Genomic DNA, 15,469 nt, shown 5'->3' with positions numbered 1-15,469 from the left:
GGTGCTGTACTATAAACAAAAATTGGAACGATACAGAGAAAATTTGCATGGCCCCTGTGCAAGGATGGCACGCAACTTCGTGAAGTGTTCCATAAAAAAACATCCTCTATTTGCTTACAGTTTACTAAATGTCGTGCAAGGAAAAAAATGATTGGAGGTTTTTCAGATGGAAAATGCAATGGAATAAATTCTCACTTTGTGTAGTCGTAAAAACATGTGACAGTGAATCAGCATTCTGTTTGATATTGCACTGTGGGTGTGCTTCCACCACTCAGACTGCAGCGGTTCAAGAAGACAGCTCACCACCACCTTCTCATGGATGATTAGAGTTCGGGCAATAAATGCTGGCCTCTCCAGTGACACCCACATCCTATGAATGAATAAAAAAAAACTCCCTTGTCAAGAAAACAAGAAATTGTAATATTTTTCACCTGGTAATATCACTGCCATATTTCTTATGTATTGGAAGACAGGTTGTTGGGGAGTTGTAAATATGGTAATTGGAGTAAAAGCCAGAGTGACTGCCAGAGTCTAAAGCCAACAGTAAGAAGTGGTTTTGATATGTTAATGAACCAACAGCAACCTTCAATTAGAATCTTCAATTAGAGTTTTACGTAAAACAATTGCAGGAGTTATTTTGAATTAAATTGTTTTAGTTCAAAGGGGGATATATGCAGGTTGTAAAAGGTGTAAGTAGGGTAAATTCCTTTTTACAAGTCTAAGAGCTCGGGTAATGAAATGAGTTTAATCAAGTCTGGGAAGAAAGCATTTCTGAAGATAAAAACAAAAAACTGCGGATGCTGGAAATCCAAAACAAAAACAGAATTACCTGGAAAAACTCAGCAGGTCTGGCAGCATTGGCGGAGAAGAAAAGAGTTGACGTTTCGAGTCCTCATGACCCTTCGACAGAACTAGTTCTGTCAAGTTCTGTCGAAGGGTCATGAGGACTTGAAACGTCAACTCTTTTCTTCTCCGCCGATGCTGCCAGACCTGCTGAGTTTTTCCAGGTAATTCTGTTTTTGTTTTTGTTTTGGATTTCCAGCATCCGCAGTTTTTTGTTTTTATCTCGGAGTTCTAAAGAGACTGATTGAGGCAATAGGGAGATCAAAGGGAAGGAACACATTTAAGGAAACACTGAAGCCTGGGGAGGGGTGCTGCTTAGAGCTCCCAGAACTCCCAGAAGAGAGCATGAACAAGGCCAGACCGGGAGAACCAGGTGCTAAAAACAAAAAAACTGCGGATGCTGGAAATCCAAAACAAAAACAGAATTACCTGGAAAAACTCAGCAGGTCTGGCAGCATCGGCGGAGAAGAAAAGAGTTGACATTTCGAGTCCTCATGACCCTTCGACAGAACCGGGTGCCGTCAGCCTGAGAAGACACCGCAAGGAAAAAAGGCATTGTGTGGTAAAAATTACTGGAATTCTATAGATTTTGAAATCTACAAGGATAGCTACAAAGGGGCTGTTAGTTCTGAGGGTAGCTAAGATCTTGTGGAACTGTTTTAAAGTAATGTTTAGCGTGTGAAGCCATTCTTGTGTTTAAGTGTTTAATTTTCCCTGTCTTCTTTTAATAAATGTTCACTCTGCTCTAAAATCATCACAAATAGTTGGCGACATCATTTCCTGATCTAAGAACCTCTCCTCAAACTACACGAATTGCAAAAAATGTTTTGACAGCTGTTTCGGGTTTCCCTCTGGGATTTGGGCAGCTCGGCATTTACCATCAGATGTGCCATAACAAAATTGAGGGCTTTGTGCGGGATATTAAAAGAATTCCTTGATTGGCTTGGAATTGGTGAATATAATGGCAATGAGGGGAAGGAATATACTGAACCAGGAGTGGTATTGTCAGATTTTAAAGTGGGAGACTGCAAAATGGCTTTGGAAGGTACTAAGACTCATCTGGCAGCAGGGTTACAACTTTGGATGGTATGCAAAAGGTAACTAAAGCTAAATTAATAGAATTGGTTGATAAGTTACAATTAGGATTACCTGCAGGGGTAAGGAAATCAGACATAATGGAAGTAATGGCACAGCATTTGAAATTGGAAGGGATACCTGGAGCTAGGGAGTCACAGCTGGAAGCAGCGAGACTTCAGTTACAAATGAAAAGGTTTGAACATGAACAAGCCAAGGAAAAGAAGAAATTTAAATTGGAAGCTAAAGAAGAAGAAAAGGAATGCGAAAGGGAATTCCAAAGGGAACTGGCAGAAAGGCAGGAGAGAGAAAAGACAAGAGAAGGAGAAGAAAGAAGACAGGAAAGGGAATTAGAAACGGCAAGGTTAGAAAAGGAGGATAGAGAAAAAGAGAGAGACAGAGAATTCCAGCTTAAAAAGCTGGCAGTTATAAAAGAGAAACTGGAAGGTGAGAAAAGACTCATTTCCAGATCAGAACCCAGTGGGGAGATGTTTAAATTTGTACAAGCTCTTCCAAAGTTTGAAGAAAGTGATGTTGAAGCATTCCTTATCTCATTTGAGAAGATAGCTAACTAGATGAAATGGCCAACAGAAATTTAGACATTGCTATTACAGCCTAGTTTGGTAGGTAGAGCTAATGAGGTATATGCATCACTGCCAGAAGAAATATCTGGGGAAAATGATGTAGTGAAGAAGGCTATTTTGAGTCCCTATGAATTGGTTCCATAGGCATACAGACAGAAATTTTGAAATGTGACAAAACAGCCTGGACAGATTTACACTGAGTTTGAAAAAGTCAAACAAAGTAATTTTTTCAGGTGGATCACGGCATTAAAAATAGAGGGAACCTATGAGGCCCTTAGAGAAGTAATTCTTTTGGAAGAATTTAAAGATTCACTTCCTTCAGCAATAAGAATCCATGTGGAAGAACAAAGGGTTAAAACTGCTAGGCAGGCAGCAGAGATAGCAGATGATTATGAGCTGGTCCATAAATCAAAACTTTTTTTTCTACACCCTTTTAAATCTGAGAAAGGTAGAAAATGGGAAGATGAGAGGAATGTAGGTAGTCAAGGAAGAGGAGGAACAGCTGGAGATTCTAAGATTTTACCTCAGACTAGGAAGGACAGTGGTGAGAGTGGAAGAGATGTAAGAAAGCTTAAACAAAAACAAAAATACCTGGAAAAACTCAGCAGGTTTGGCAGCATCTGCGGATAGGAGCACAGTTAACATTTCGAGTTTGAATATCCGAGTCCGAGTAAGAAATCTTAAATGTTTTCATTGTAATACAATTGGCCTTCCGAAGTCAATATGCTGTGGGTTACATGGGAAAACTTTTGAATTAGTATGGACTACAAAAGTCAGAGTTTTTAGAATAAGACAAACTGGTAGGATTTGTTCAAATAGAAAAGCAAGGACAAGTATTAGCCAAAGGTGTGAAAATGGGCTCACAGCTGATTCAGAGGAATGTTGAAAGGCAGGTTACAGACATGTTTAAAGATTTCACCTGTGAAGGAAAAGTCTTTTCATGTGTACAAGGTGGAGTTGGCAAAGGTATATAAATTTTAAGGGATATGGGAGCTAGTCAATCCTTAATGTTATGGGATAGTGATATTTGTTGTTGAGATGGGATTTTGCAGGAGAAGGTATTAATGTGAGGAATTTTTGGAGAAACAGGAAGTATTCCATTTTGTAAGGTGAATTTGAAAAGTGGCTTGAAAACAGGTGAAGTGATTGTAAGAGTAATGGAGAAGTTGCCAATTTCAGGGGTTCAATTTATCTTAGGAAATGATATAACAAGTCGCAGATGTTGGTGATGCCTACTGTAGTTGAACAGCCTGTGGAAAAATAATCCACAGAAGTGCTGCAGGAAGAACATTCTGGTTTGTTTCCAGACTGTCTGGTAACACGATCACAGACTCATAACTTGAGACGGGGGAGGAGAAGTCTAGAAGGCAGGGCAAGGAGACTGAAGTGCAATTAGCAGATACTGTCTTTGATAAGATTGTCCAGGAATGGAGAATGGAGGAGAAGTTAGTGAGTAAGAATTCAGAAACCACATTCTTGGACTATGTATCAAAGTTCAGAGAAAGATTGAACAGAGCATGTGAATTAGCTAAAGAGCATTTAAAAATATCGCAGAGGTGGTGAAGACAGAAGCAGATAGAAAGGCAAAGACTCGTAGCTTTGCAGCTGGAGAGAAGGTGTTAATTTTGCTTCCAGGATCAGGCAAACCATTAAAAGCCAGGTTTAGTGGCCTTACCAAATTAAAAAGAAATTAAGTGAAGTAAATTTTTTGATAAGAACTCCAGATAGACGAAAAACCCAGAGGGTATGTCATATAAATATGCTCAAAAAGTACTTTGACAGGGAGGATAACCAAAAAGTATTAGTAGTCATAACTCAGGAACAGGAAGTAGGGCTGGAAGATTCTGAAAGTGACATTCCTCAAATTCAATTGGTCAATGAGGAAGTGCTTAAAAATTTGAATGATAGACTGAGTTACCTTCCAGATAAGAATCAAAGTGAATTGAGAGAGCTATTGGCGTCACACAAAACTATCTGTGGGGATTAATTGGGAAAAACAAAGATAGCTGTAAATGATGTAGATGTGGGGAATTCTGCTCCAATCAAGCAAAATCATTTTAGGTTGACTCCAGTAAAATTATCACAAGTGAAAAAAGAAATTGAGTTTATGCCCAAGAATGAAGCTATTGAGCTGATTTGCAACAATTGGAGTTCACTTATTGTGATGGTATCGAAGCCAGATGAAACACAAAGACAGTGTGTGGATTACTGAAAGGTGAATGAAGTGATGAAAGCTGATTCATATCCTATTCCACATTTGGAATAAAAGCAAAATACTGCGGATGCTGGAAATCTGAAACAAAAACAGAAAATGCTGGAAAAACTCAGCAGGTCTAACAGCATCTGTGGAGAGAGAAACAGAGTTAACATTTTGAGTCCATATGACTCTTCTTCAGAGCTAAATAGAAGTAAAAATGTGATGAAATTCATACTGTCTAAGGGGAGGGGCGGGGGGGGGGGGGGGGGGGGGGGGGGGGTGGTCGGTGTGGTGGGGTGGTGGGGCAGGTTAAGCTGGATAGAAGGCCAGCAATAGGTGGAGGCAAAGGAGAGATGTCACGAACGATAGGACAAAAGGGGTTAATGGTAGTGGTACACAGACAAGTTTTGTGCGAGTAAGGTGTTTGTTAAGTATAATGAAAAACCAGGGTCTCTTTCAAAGAGCCGACACTGACACAATGGGCCAAAGGGCTTCCTTCTGTGCTGTCAATTTCTGTACTTCTATGACAGTGGAGACAGTAAACTGGCAGGAAAGCTGTAGAACATGTCCAGTATGCAAATGGTGAATTCAAGTGACACTGAAACATTCAAAGCTGAAGGAAAGTATCAAATGTTACAGAACTGATACAATGGACAGAATTGTCACAGATTTGCACTAAGTGTGGTAGCGGGCAGGGATGTTTTACCTGCCGGGTGGGTTTTCAAGCCGTATCGTCCCAAATCCGCCACATTATTTAAGCATTCCAGGGAAATGCATAGTTTCCATGGTGGGCAGGCTCTTGTTTACCCGCCTGCTACTGCCTTGCCGCTTCATCCTGCTGGCCGCCATATTTAAAGTCTAGCCGTGCGCACCTATCTCAGTGCTTCCAGACCACGGCTGCTGCAGGCAAGATGTCCACAAAAGGCAAAAAGGCTGCGGTCCCCAGGTTTAGCGATGCATCACTGGAACGCCTTTTGGATGCTGTGGAGTCCTCCAGGATGTCCTCTTCCCCTGCTCCGGCCGCAGGATGGGCAGTACATGGCCAACCAGGCTTGGGGGGGTGGTGGCAGCTGTGGTCAGCGCCAACACCCTTCAAAGGAGAACAGCCACCCAATGCTGCAAGAGAATGAATGATCTCCTCCATTCTGCCAAGGTAAGTCACTCTTCTCATCACTCTCAACTCACACATTGACAAACCCTTCACACATACAGAGGGACCTTATTCACTGCCAGTTCAAGGGACATCACCATTTGCTTTCCCACACACACCATCATTGTCCCCATCACGTCCATGGGACCACTCACCACCCACACAGGCCAGGCATACTTATCACTTGACCTGGCAGGCGTCCTGCTTACACTTACTCTATCTCTATTCATGCAGGACAAGGTGGCACACAACAACAGGGAGAGGCTGCAGACCAGTGGAGGAATGCGTGAAATCAAGATCCTTGTGGACTTTGAAAACGGAGCCATCCAGCTGGCCGTCGACGAGCAGGTCCGGTCATGTGCTGACGGTGAGGTCAGCGCTGCTCTACCAAATGAGGGTCCAGCTGTGCAACATCTATCAGCCAACCATGCTGTGAGTGATGTGTCCTGTATCACAGGCTACTGCCATGCACCAATTATCTCTCCTGGCTTCTGCAGGCACTTCTGGGAAACAGCTGACAGAATCCATGACCCAGGGCCTCCAATCAAGACCCGAAGAAACCTCTGAAGAGGAATCTGGAGGCACCCTCCCTGAAGTCCCGTCACAGCGCTCACCCATACCCTCCACCAGCGCAGAGAAACACACCTCAGTGGGGCCTAGCTTTAGAGTAGCCTCAGGAGCACAATCTGGTGAGCGCACCGCACTGTCTGATCCACAGGAAGTGGCGGCAGGGACTTCCCTGGTGTCCGGCACTCGGAGGACTGCTGGAGCCCAGAAATTTGCTGAGTCCGAGTCAGATGACGAAGCTCTGGACTCAGGCATACCTCAGTTGCTGGAGTTGCAAAGGCAAACTCGGGAACATCAAGGAGGGGTGTCCGCTGCACTCCTCAGATTACAAGGCACGACGGAAGAGCCCGTCCGCCTTCACTCTGAAGTGATAGTGTCGGCATGCCAATGCACCATGGTCAACACTGGTAGGATGGCGGCTGCCATGGAGACTTTGTTCCAGGATGTTGCTCCTGCACTGCTGCGCGGGCCCAACTCCATTGCTAAATCCACAGTTGTCCTCCAACAGTGTGTACATGAGAGTGGTGCCAGGCAGCTTGATCTCATCCCAGCTACCCCTTCTCCTCAAGGAGTCAGTCTGGGGGCCCCGCATACCCATGGGGATGAGGATCAGCAGGTCCATCCATCTAGGTGACTCCAGGAGTGTCCAGCCCATCCGAATCCCCTCTTCCTGCGACCCCAGCAGCTCCAGCTCCACAGACCGAGGAAGGTGTCACTGCCACACACAGGACCCTGAAAGCAGGCCATGGCTCTCCCAGTCTCAGCCCTCCACAGAGGACGTCCGCCAAGGTCATCACAGACAGGGCATTGCAGTCAGCAGACTGCCTCCACCTCTTTTTCTGGAGAGCATCACAACCTAGCAGCAGGGTTAGGAAAGTTAAGAAGAATTCATTACACAGCCTGGACACGGGTATTAATCCCCACAGTCTGCTCCACCAACTTGTGAGTTGCAGCATGAGCCTCATTATACTGTCGTTCTGCTGCAGTCTGAGGCCGCTGTATGGGCGTTATCAGCCACGGCCTCTATAGGTAGCTCTTGTCCCCAAGGAGCCATATCTGCAGCTTCCTGGACCCTGGATCACGTCATGGATTTGTGACCAACCGAGGATGTAGGCATCGTGCACACTCCCTGGAAACAGTGCGCCCATCTGCAAGGTATGTTTCTGGTGGTCGCACACCAGCTGCACATTCAGCGAGTGGAACTCCTTGTGGTTGAAGTAGTTCACTGTGTACTGCGACGGAAATCTGAGCGCCACAAGAGTGCAGTTGATTGCACGCTGGGAAACCCGAGATCTGGGCGAATCTAATCACTCTTGCATCCTGGCTGTCCTGGTCCCGGGTGAAACGCACAAAGTTGTGCGCCCTCTCAAAGATGGCTTCCATGACCTCATGGATGCATTTGCAGGTGGGGGCTTGTGATATCCCACAGAAGTCACCTGTGGAGCCCTGAAAGGAGCTACTGGCATTGAAATTGAATGCCACAGTCACTTTCATGTCCACTGGCTGTAGATGCCCTCCACGTCCCCATGGCACCAAATCCCACAGTAGCGGGCAGATGTGACTGACCAGTTTCCTAGACATGTACAGTCTTTGGCGACACTGGTTCTCCGGTCATTTGCAGGAATGAAAGGTGGTGTCTATAGACTCTGGGTGTTGCAAGGTGCCGACCAGCGACGGCTCACTGTGGCTTTTTGGGAGCCCCAGCTGCCCCTTTGTCCTGAGGTTGCTGTTCCTGCCTCTGCAAAGCCAGGAACCTCAGTTGCTCTCTCCTTCGTCGTCTTCACTCTCTGTAGGCCATCAGGCATACAGCTAGTTCATCAGCCTCCCTGTTCCTGATCTATTCCTCCTGCAGGATGAAAGAGAGAGACACGTGGTCAGCATGAGTGTACTAAGAACCTGTCTTGGTTAAGTGTGAAGGCCCCTTAACATTTCTCGGAGAGTGCTGATCACCACTTGGATAGCCAGAGATTACTGCACTGCCTGGCTGCCCGAAACCTCACGCACCTCTGCCGCACTCCACCTGATTGGTTGACGGCAGCTTTGCCCATTGGACTGTGCTTTAAGCTCAGGCACAGGCATTCTCCTAACCTGCGCTACAAGGCTGCACTGTTAGTTTGAACCACTGGGGAGACTGGTCCATAAAGGGATGCTGACATTGCAAGGTGCTGTGAGTGTCTCCAGCAGTGACTGCTCCATGGCCAGCTTTAGAAAGGAGGTTGTATAACATATGTAGTCATCTAACTGTTCTTCAGTCCACTAAAATGCTCATGACTTTGCAGTTTGTGTAGTCGGGCGTCGGGAGTGGAGGGGGGGTGGGGGGGGGCGGGGGGGGCGTAAAAATCTTTGGAGCACATGGCAGCACTTTGATGCCTCTGTATTGCTTGGGTGGGCAGATAGGCTCGGAGCCCGACTCCAATCATATCAGTGTGGCTATGCCTGAACTGTCTCAGCTGCAGAGGAATAATCGCTTTATACAAGGTTTCCCTGCTTTCCTGGCCCACCCTATCCTCCGGTCCGAATGCTTGTGCGCTATTTTCAACAGCAGTGCTGCCCTTGCCCTCCTTGTCACAAGTCACCTCAACGGCAGGGCTGCCCTTAACCAGTACCCCCTCCTCAAGCTTGAAGTCCAGCAGTCAACCCTGGTGAGTGCTGCACATCGTTGCTGTGTATTCACCTCCAAGTGCAGCCCGCCAAGTGCATGCCTTTTATGTGCTGTTGTGAAACACAATGGCATGCTTTACTGCCGATGTGGACAGACGATCCAGTGGCGGGGCGGATGATTCCGGCAGGCTGGTCTAATAATGATATGCAGATGTATTACAGTGAGGTTCCCAATGTCTGATGGCAGGAAATGTGTCCTGCCGTTGGCGGGCTGAGCAGACAATTGCGAACTGGTTTCATGCGACAATTTCTTTTTATTTATTCACGGGATGTGGGCTTTGCTGGCTGGGCCAACATTTATTGCCCATCCCTAATTGCCCTTGAGAAGGTGGTGGTGAGCTGCCTTGTTGACCTGCTGCAGTCCATGTGGTGTAGATACAACCACAGTGCTGTTAGGAAGGGAGTTCCAGGATTTTGATGCAGCGAAGGAACGGCTTTATATTTCCAAGTCAGGGTGGTGAGTGATTTGGAGGGAACTTCTAGGTGGTGTTTCCATCTATCTGCTCCCTTGGCCCTTGTCCTTCTAGGTGGTAGTGGTCATGGGTTTGGAAAGTACTGTTGAAGGAGCCTTGGTGAATTCCTGCAGTGCATCTAGTAGATGGTACACACTGCTGCTACTGTGCGTCAGTGATTGAAGGAGTGAATGTTTGTGGATGTGGTGCCAATCAAACAGGCTGCTTTACCCTGGACCGTGTCAACCTTCTTGAGTGGTGTGGGAGCTACACTCATCCAGGCAAGTGGGGAGTATTCCAACACACTCCTGACTTGTGCCTTGTAGATGGTGGACAGGCTTTGGGGAGTCAGGAGATGAGTTACTTGTCGCACGACTCCTGGCCTCTGACCTGCTTTTGTAGCCACAGTATTTATATGGCTAGTCCAGTTCAGTTTATGGTCAATGGTAATCCCGAGGATGTTGATAGTGGGGGATTCAGTGGTGGTAATTCCATTGACATCAAGGAGCAATGGTTGGATTCTCTCTTGTTGGAGATGGTCATTGCCTGACACTTGTGTGGTGCAAATGCTACTTACCATTTGTCAGCCCAAGCCTGGATATTGTCCAGGTCTTGCTGCATTTGGTCATGGACTGCTTCAGGGCTTGGCCTAAATAGCCAAGTGGTTATGGTACTGGGTTAGTAACCCCAAGATCAAGAGTTCAAATCCCACAATGGCAAACTATGAAACAATGTAACTTCATCCAAAACAGATGGACTGCTTCAGTATCTCAGGAGTTGTGAATGGTGCTGAACATTGTGCAATCATCAGTGAACATCCCCACTTCTAACCTTATGATGGAAGAAAGGTCATTGATGAAGAAGCTGAAGGTGGTTGAGCCAAGGACACTACCCTGAGGAACTCCTGCAGTGATGTCCTACAGCTGAGATGACTGACTTCCAACAAGCACAACCATTTTCCTTTGTGCTAGATATGACTCCAACCAGTGGAGTGTTTTCCTGCTGATTCACATTGACTCTAGTTTTGTTAAGACTCCTCGATGCCAGACTTGAATGCAGCTTTGACGTCAAGGGCAGTCACTCTCACCTCACCTCAGGAGTTCAGCACTTTTGTGCATTTTTGAACCAAGGCTGTAATGAGGTCAGGAGCTGAGTGGCCCTGGCAGAACCTAAACTGAGTGCCAGTGAGCCGGTTATTGCTAAGCAAGTGCCATCTGATAGCACTGTTGATGACCCATTCCATTACTTTACTGATGAGTGAGAGTAGACTGATGGGGTGGTAATTGACTGGGTTGGATTTGCCCTGCTTTTTGTGTACAGGACACAACTGGGCAATTTTCCACATAGCCGGGTAGATGCCAGTGTTGTAGCTGTGCTGGAACAACTTGGCTAGGGGTGTGGCAAGTTCTGGAGAACAAGTCTTCAGTACCATTGTCAGAATATTGTCAGGGCCCATAGGCAAGGCAGTATCCAGCGCCTTCAGCTGTTTCTTGATATCTCATGGAGTGAATTGAATTTGCTGAAGATTGGCATCCATGATGCTGGGAACCTTCAGAGGAAGGTGAGATGGATCATCCACTCGGCATTTCTGGCTGAAGATTATAGCAAATGCTTCAGCCTTATCTTTTGCACTGATGTGCTGGGTCCTCCATCATGAGGATGGGGATATTTGTGGAACCTCCTCCTCCAGTGAGCTGTTTAATTGTCCACCACCATTCATGACTGGATGTGGCAGGGCTGCAGAGCTTAGATCTGATCCATTGGTTGTGTGATTGCTTAGCTCTGTCTATCGCTTGCTGCTTATGCTGTTTGGCACACAAGTAGTCCTGTGTTATAGTTTCACCAGGTTTACACCTCAGTTTTAGGTATGCCTGGTGCTGCTCCTGGAATGCCCTCCTGCACTCTTCATTGTGAAGCTGTTTGCGCCATATTGTCCGCTCAGGCCACTGAACACGCCCGACCCCAGTGGCCACAGAAAATCCTGGCCAACATTTTACTTTTAGAGGTGAGACCCAGGATCAAACTTACTCTGCTGAAGCTGCAGAGGAAACTGGAACCTAATAGGTCAGCAGGTCAAACAGAACCTGCATGGAGAAAAGGTGAATGAATCAGGTGCCTCACCTGTTGTTCTCTTGCTTTCCCTATTTTTGCCTGATCCTTGTTGTGAGATGGCACGGTGTACGTCCAAGGGTCATCTCCATATCAAGGAAGAGAGCGGCAAAGTAGAACGAAAAAGTAGATCAGAGGACAGTTCTGACCAAAACGAGTGAAAACTTGGGAGTGGTTCTTTTGTAGTGGATGTACCCTGGAAGTAGAGAAGGAAGAACTTGCATTTTTATTGCACTTCTCACTGCCCAGGGTGTCCCAAAACATTTTACAACCAATGAGGTACTTTTTGAAGTGTAATCACTGTTGCAATGTTGGATACAAAGCAGCCAGGATTGCCCACAAATTGCAATGTTGAAATGATGGGATAATTCACTTTTTTGAGATGTTGGCTGAGGGACAGGTCTTTGCCAGGATACCGAGGAGAGCTCCCCTGCTCTTCTACAGATTGTGCCATGTGATCATTGACATCCACTATAGAGTGCAGACTACATTTCATGTTTCACCTGAGAAACAGCACCCCTGAGAACACTACATTCCCTCAGTGCGGCGCTAAAACAGGAGCTTAGATTGTGTGCTCAAGTCCCTGTGGGAGTCCAACCCATTACATTTTGATTCAGGGCCGGGAGTGCTGCCACTGAGCCATGGTTGACAGATAGAAATTAAAAGTTTTCGGCTTCCCTTCCCCCACAAGATTATAATTTACTTCACTGAGCATTTACTCATTTAGCAGGGAAGACCAATGACAACATAACACAAACTTATCTTCTTAAACATAAAAGGAATCAAACTTCATAGACTTATAACAATATACAGAACAGAAGGAGCCCATTCGGATGATCACATCTGTGCCAGTTCTTTGAATTAACTATCCAATTCGTCTGACTCCCAGCTGTTTACTCATATTTTCTTTTCAAATACATATCCGGTTCCCTTTTGAAAGTTATTGTTGAAAGTTACCATTTCAGGCAGCGCATTCAAGATCATAACCACTTGCTGCATAAAAAAAATTCTCCTCATCACCCACCCCTACCTCTAGCTGCACATCTTTCATCAATTATTTGAATTTGTGCCCTCTGGCTTTTGATCCACCCATCAATGGAAATAGTTTCCCCTTATCTACAATATCAAAACCCTTTTTAATTTCCAATACCGTACCTCGAGTTAAATCTCCCCTAAACTTTCTTTGCTCTAAGGATTGCAACCTGAATACCTTTGTCTCTCCACATGACTGAGTTTCCTCATCCCCATTTTAGTAAAGCTCTTCTGCACCCTGTCTAAAATACACTTCTGTCTGTAAGTAAAAATTTGTTAGCAGCCTGAATTTATTCAGGGTGCTGTGCGTTGAAGTAGCAGGGGACAGGCTGACTGCTTCCAATCAGGAAATTACAATTAAAGGCCTGAATCAGCAATTTTATTCTTTAGGCGAGAATGGTTTGGAAGCTTTTAATATTGGGTTTAGATCAAACTAAGTGCTGAATGGGCTCTGCTGTTCCATGAGATGCCAAGCACCCTAACGATCATGATGAATACAATTTTTTTTTCAAAAATAAGAAAGTTTATGATACAACAGTGGAGAAAATTGCATGTATTTAAAATTAAAAACTATTCAAGCCTCACCTCAATATGATTGAAGAATGTTGATGCAGGCCACAATGCCTCAGTCTTTTCTATCAGCTCAACCCCATGTTCACCGAAAACAGAACTACAGCTTTCAACTGCTGCCTGCAAAGCAAATGCATTTCAAAAAGTGGCCCCAGCTCCTGACTGTAAGTGAAAACCTCCTCCAAAAATTAGTAAAGCTGCATGTCCCAGCTTCCCTTTTCTGAGACACCTTCCTGGAAATGAGCCAGTTTTGAATTATGCAACAAGTCCATGCACACTCATGTAAAACTCAGTCACACAATGAAACTTAGGTAACTTGCAAAAACTAATGAAAACTACACTGCAACACTCCAACTGCTAAGAGGCAAACAAAAGAGCTCGAGGAGGGCCTTCCTGCCCAAATACCAATTGAGGCCCTTAAGCACTAATTAATGCCCACTTAAGGGCTATATTCCACCTCTGCGTCACAGAATCACAGAATTGTTATGGTGCAGAAGGAGGCCATTCAGCCCATCATGTCCACATCGACCCTCTGAATGAACATTATGACTCAGTGCCATTCTCCAGCCTTTTCTCCGTAACCCTGCACATTGTTTCTATTTAAATAATCATCTAATGCCCTCTTGAATGCCCCTGTCTCCACCACACTTCCAGGCAGTGCATTCCAGACCTGACACTGCGTGAAAAAGTTTTTTCTCGCATCACATATGCTTCTTTTGCAAATCACTTTTTAAACCTGTATCCTCTCATTCTTGCTCCTTTTACAAGCAGGAAGTTTCTCCCTTTCTAATCTGTTCAGCCCCCTCATGATTTTGAACACCTCTACCAAATCTCCTCTTAGCCTTCTCCTCTCCAAGGAGAATAGCCCCAACTTCTCCAATCTATGTTCTTTCTCATCCCTGGAACCATTTTTGTAAAACTCTCCTGCACTCTCTCCAATACGTTTACATCCTTCATAAAGTGTGGTGCCCAGAATTGTACACAAGGTTTAACTAGTGTCCTATAAAGTTCAGCAAAACTTCCTTGCTCCTGTATTCTATACCCCTATTAATGAGCCTTGGATATTTCATGCTTTATTAATTGCTCTCTCACCTGTTCTGCCCCCTTTAATGACTTATGCATGTGTACACCCAGGTCCTTCTGCTCCTGCACACTCTTCAGAGTTACCCCTATTCAAGGCTTGTATTTAAAGCTTGTATTCAACCAGTGGCAGACAGGGTCTCACCAGCAAACTCTCTTGGGTGCAAGCAAATTCTCTCGGGTTTGCTTGCAGCCTGGAAGGTGGGGTCCCTCGTTCAAAGCCATCACAAAGAGGGGGCCCACTGGGAGTGACTCCCCTGCCCTTCCTCTCACTCTCTCCCTGCGATCCCCTTCCTACCCTCACTTACCTTTCTCCAGGGAATCAATGATGGTCCCTGGTGAAGGCCCAAGTGTATTATTGGCAGCAGCCACAACGCCACCTGAAGCTGCCCATAATGGAGACTTGCTGGCCTCTAATTGGCTGGCAGCTCTCCAGAGCAGAGCTTCCACCCTACTGGGGGATGTCCTGGAATTAAATGTCCCGTGTGGAACCGGGAGTCCCGGTGGCAGAGTTCTCATTGCCACTTAGGGACTTAATTCCCTCAGGGTTCCTGGAGATCGGGTCAGTGGATGTGTTGCTAGTTTTGGTGCCAGACATTGGGCCCAACTCTGCACTGTTAAATTCCACCAAAGAGTCATAGAACCATTTACAGCACGGAAAGAGGCCATTCAGCCCATTGAGTCTATGCCAGCTCTTTGTGATGCAATCCATTCAGTCCCATTTCTCCATTGTATCCCTGTGGCCCTGCAAGTTTATTTTCTTCACGTGCTTATCAAATTTCATTTTGAAATCATTGATCATCTCTGCTTCCACCACCTTCATGGGCAGGGAGATCCACTCCTCGCTCTTTACCCATATCCCTGCAATATTTTCGCCATCAAATATTTATCCAATTCCCTTTTGAAGGATACTATTGAATCTGTCAGGCAGCGCATTCCAATTCCTAACCACTCATTGCATAAAAAAGAACCTCTGCTTCGTCTGCCAGTCACATTAAATCTGTGTCCCTCTGTTTACCAACCTTTCAACCATTGGAAAGAGTTTCACTGCCTTAACAGAATTTCATCCTCTCTTTCTCTGAAAGAAACGCTTTAATTTAAGTAAACAGAATTGGCATTTAAAGTGAAGGGAAAATATAGTGTACTTACA

At 45.5% G+C, this 15,469-nt stretch overlaps 1 pseudogene; it reads left to right on the top strand.

Annotated features, from left to right (window-relative positions):
• LOC121275522 lies at positions 1–99 on the top strand (annotated as a pseudogene).
• Positions 100–15,469: the final 15,370 nt, after the last annotated feature.

This window comes from Carcharodon carcharias, chromosome 2 (genome assembly GCF_017639515.1).
Source record: "Carcharodon carcharias isolate sCarCar2 chromosome 2, sCarCar2.pri, whole genome shotgun sequence".
Taxonomy (NCBI): Eukaryota; Metazoa; Chordata; class Chondrichthyes; order Lamniformes; family Lamnidae; genus Carcharodon; species Carcharodon carcharias.
The sequence above is the reverse complement of the archived record's forward strand: the minus strand, read 5'-3'. Positions and strand labels throughout refer to the sequence as shown.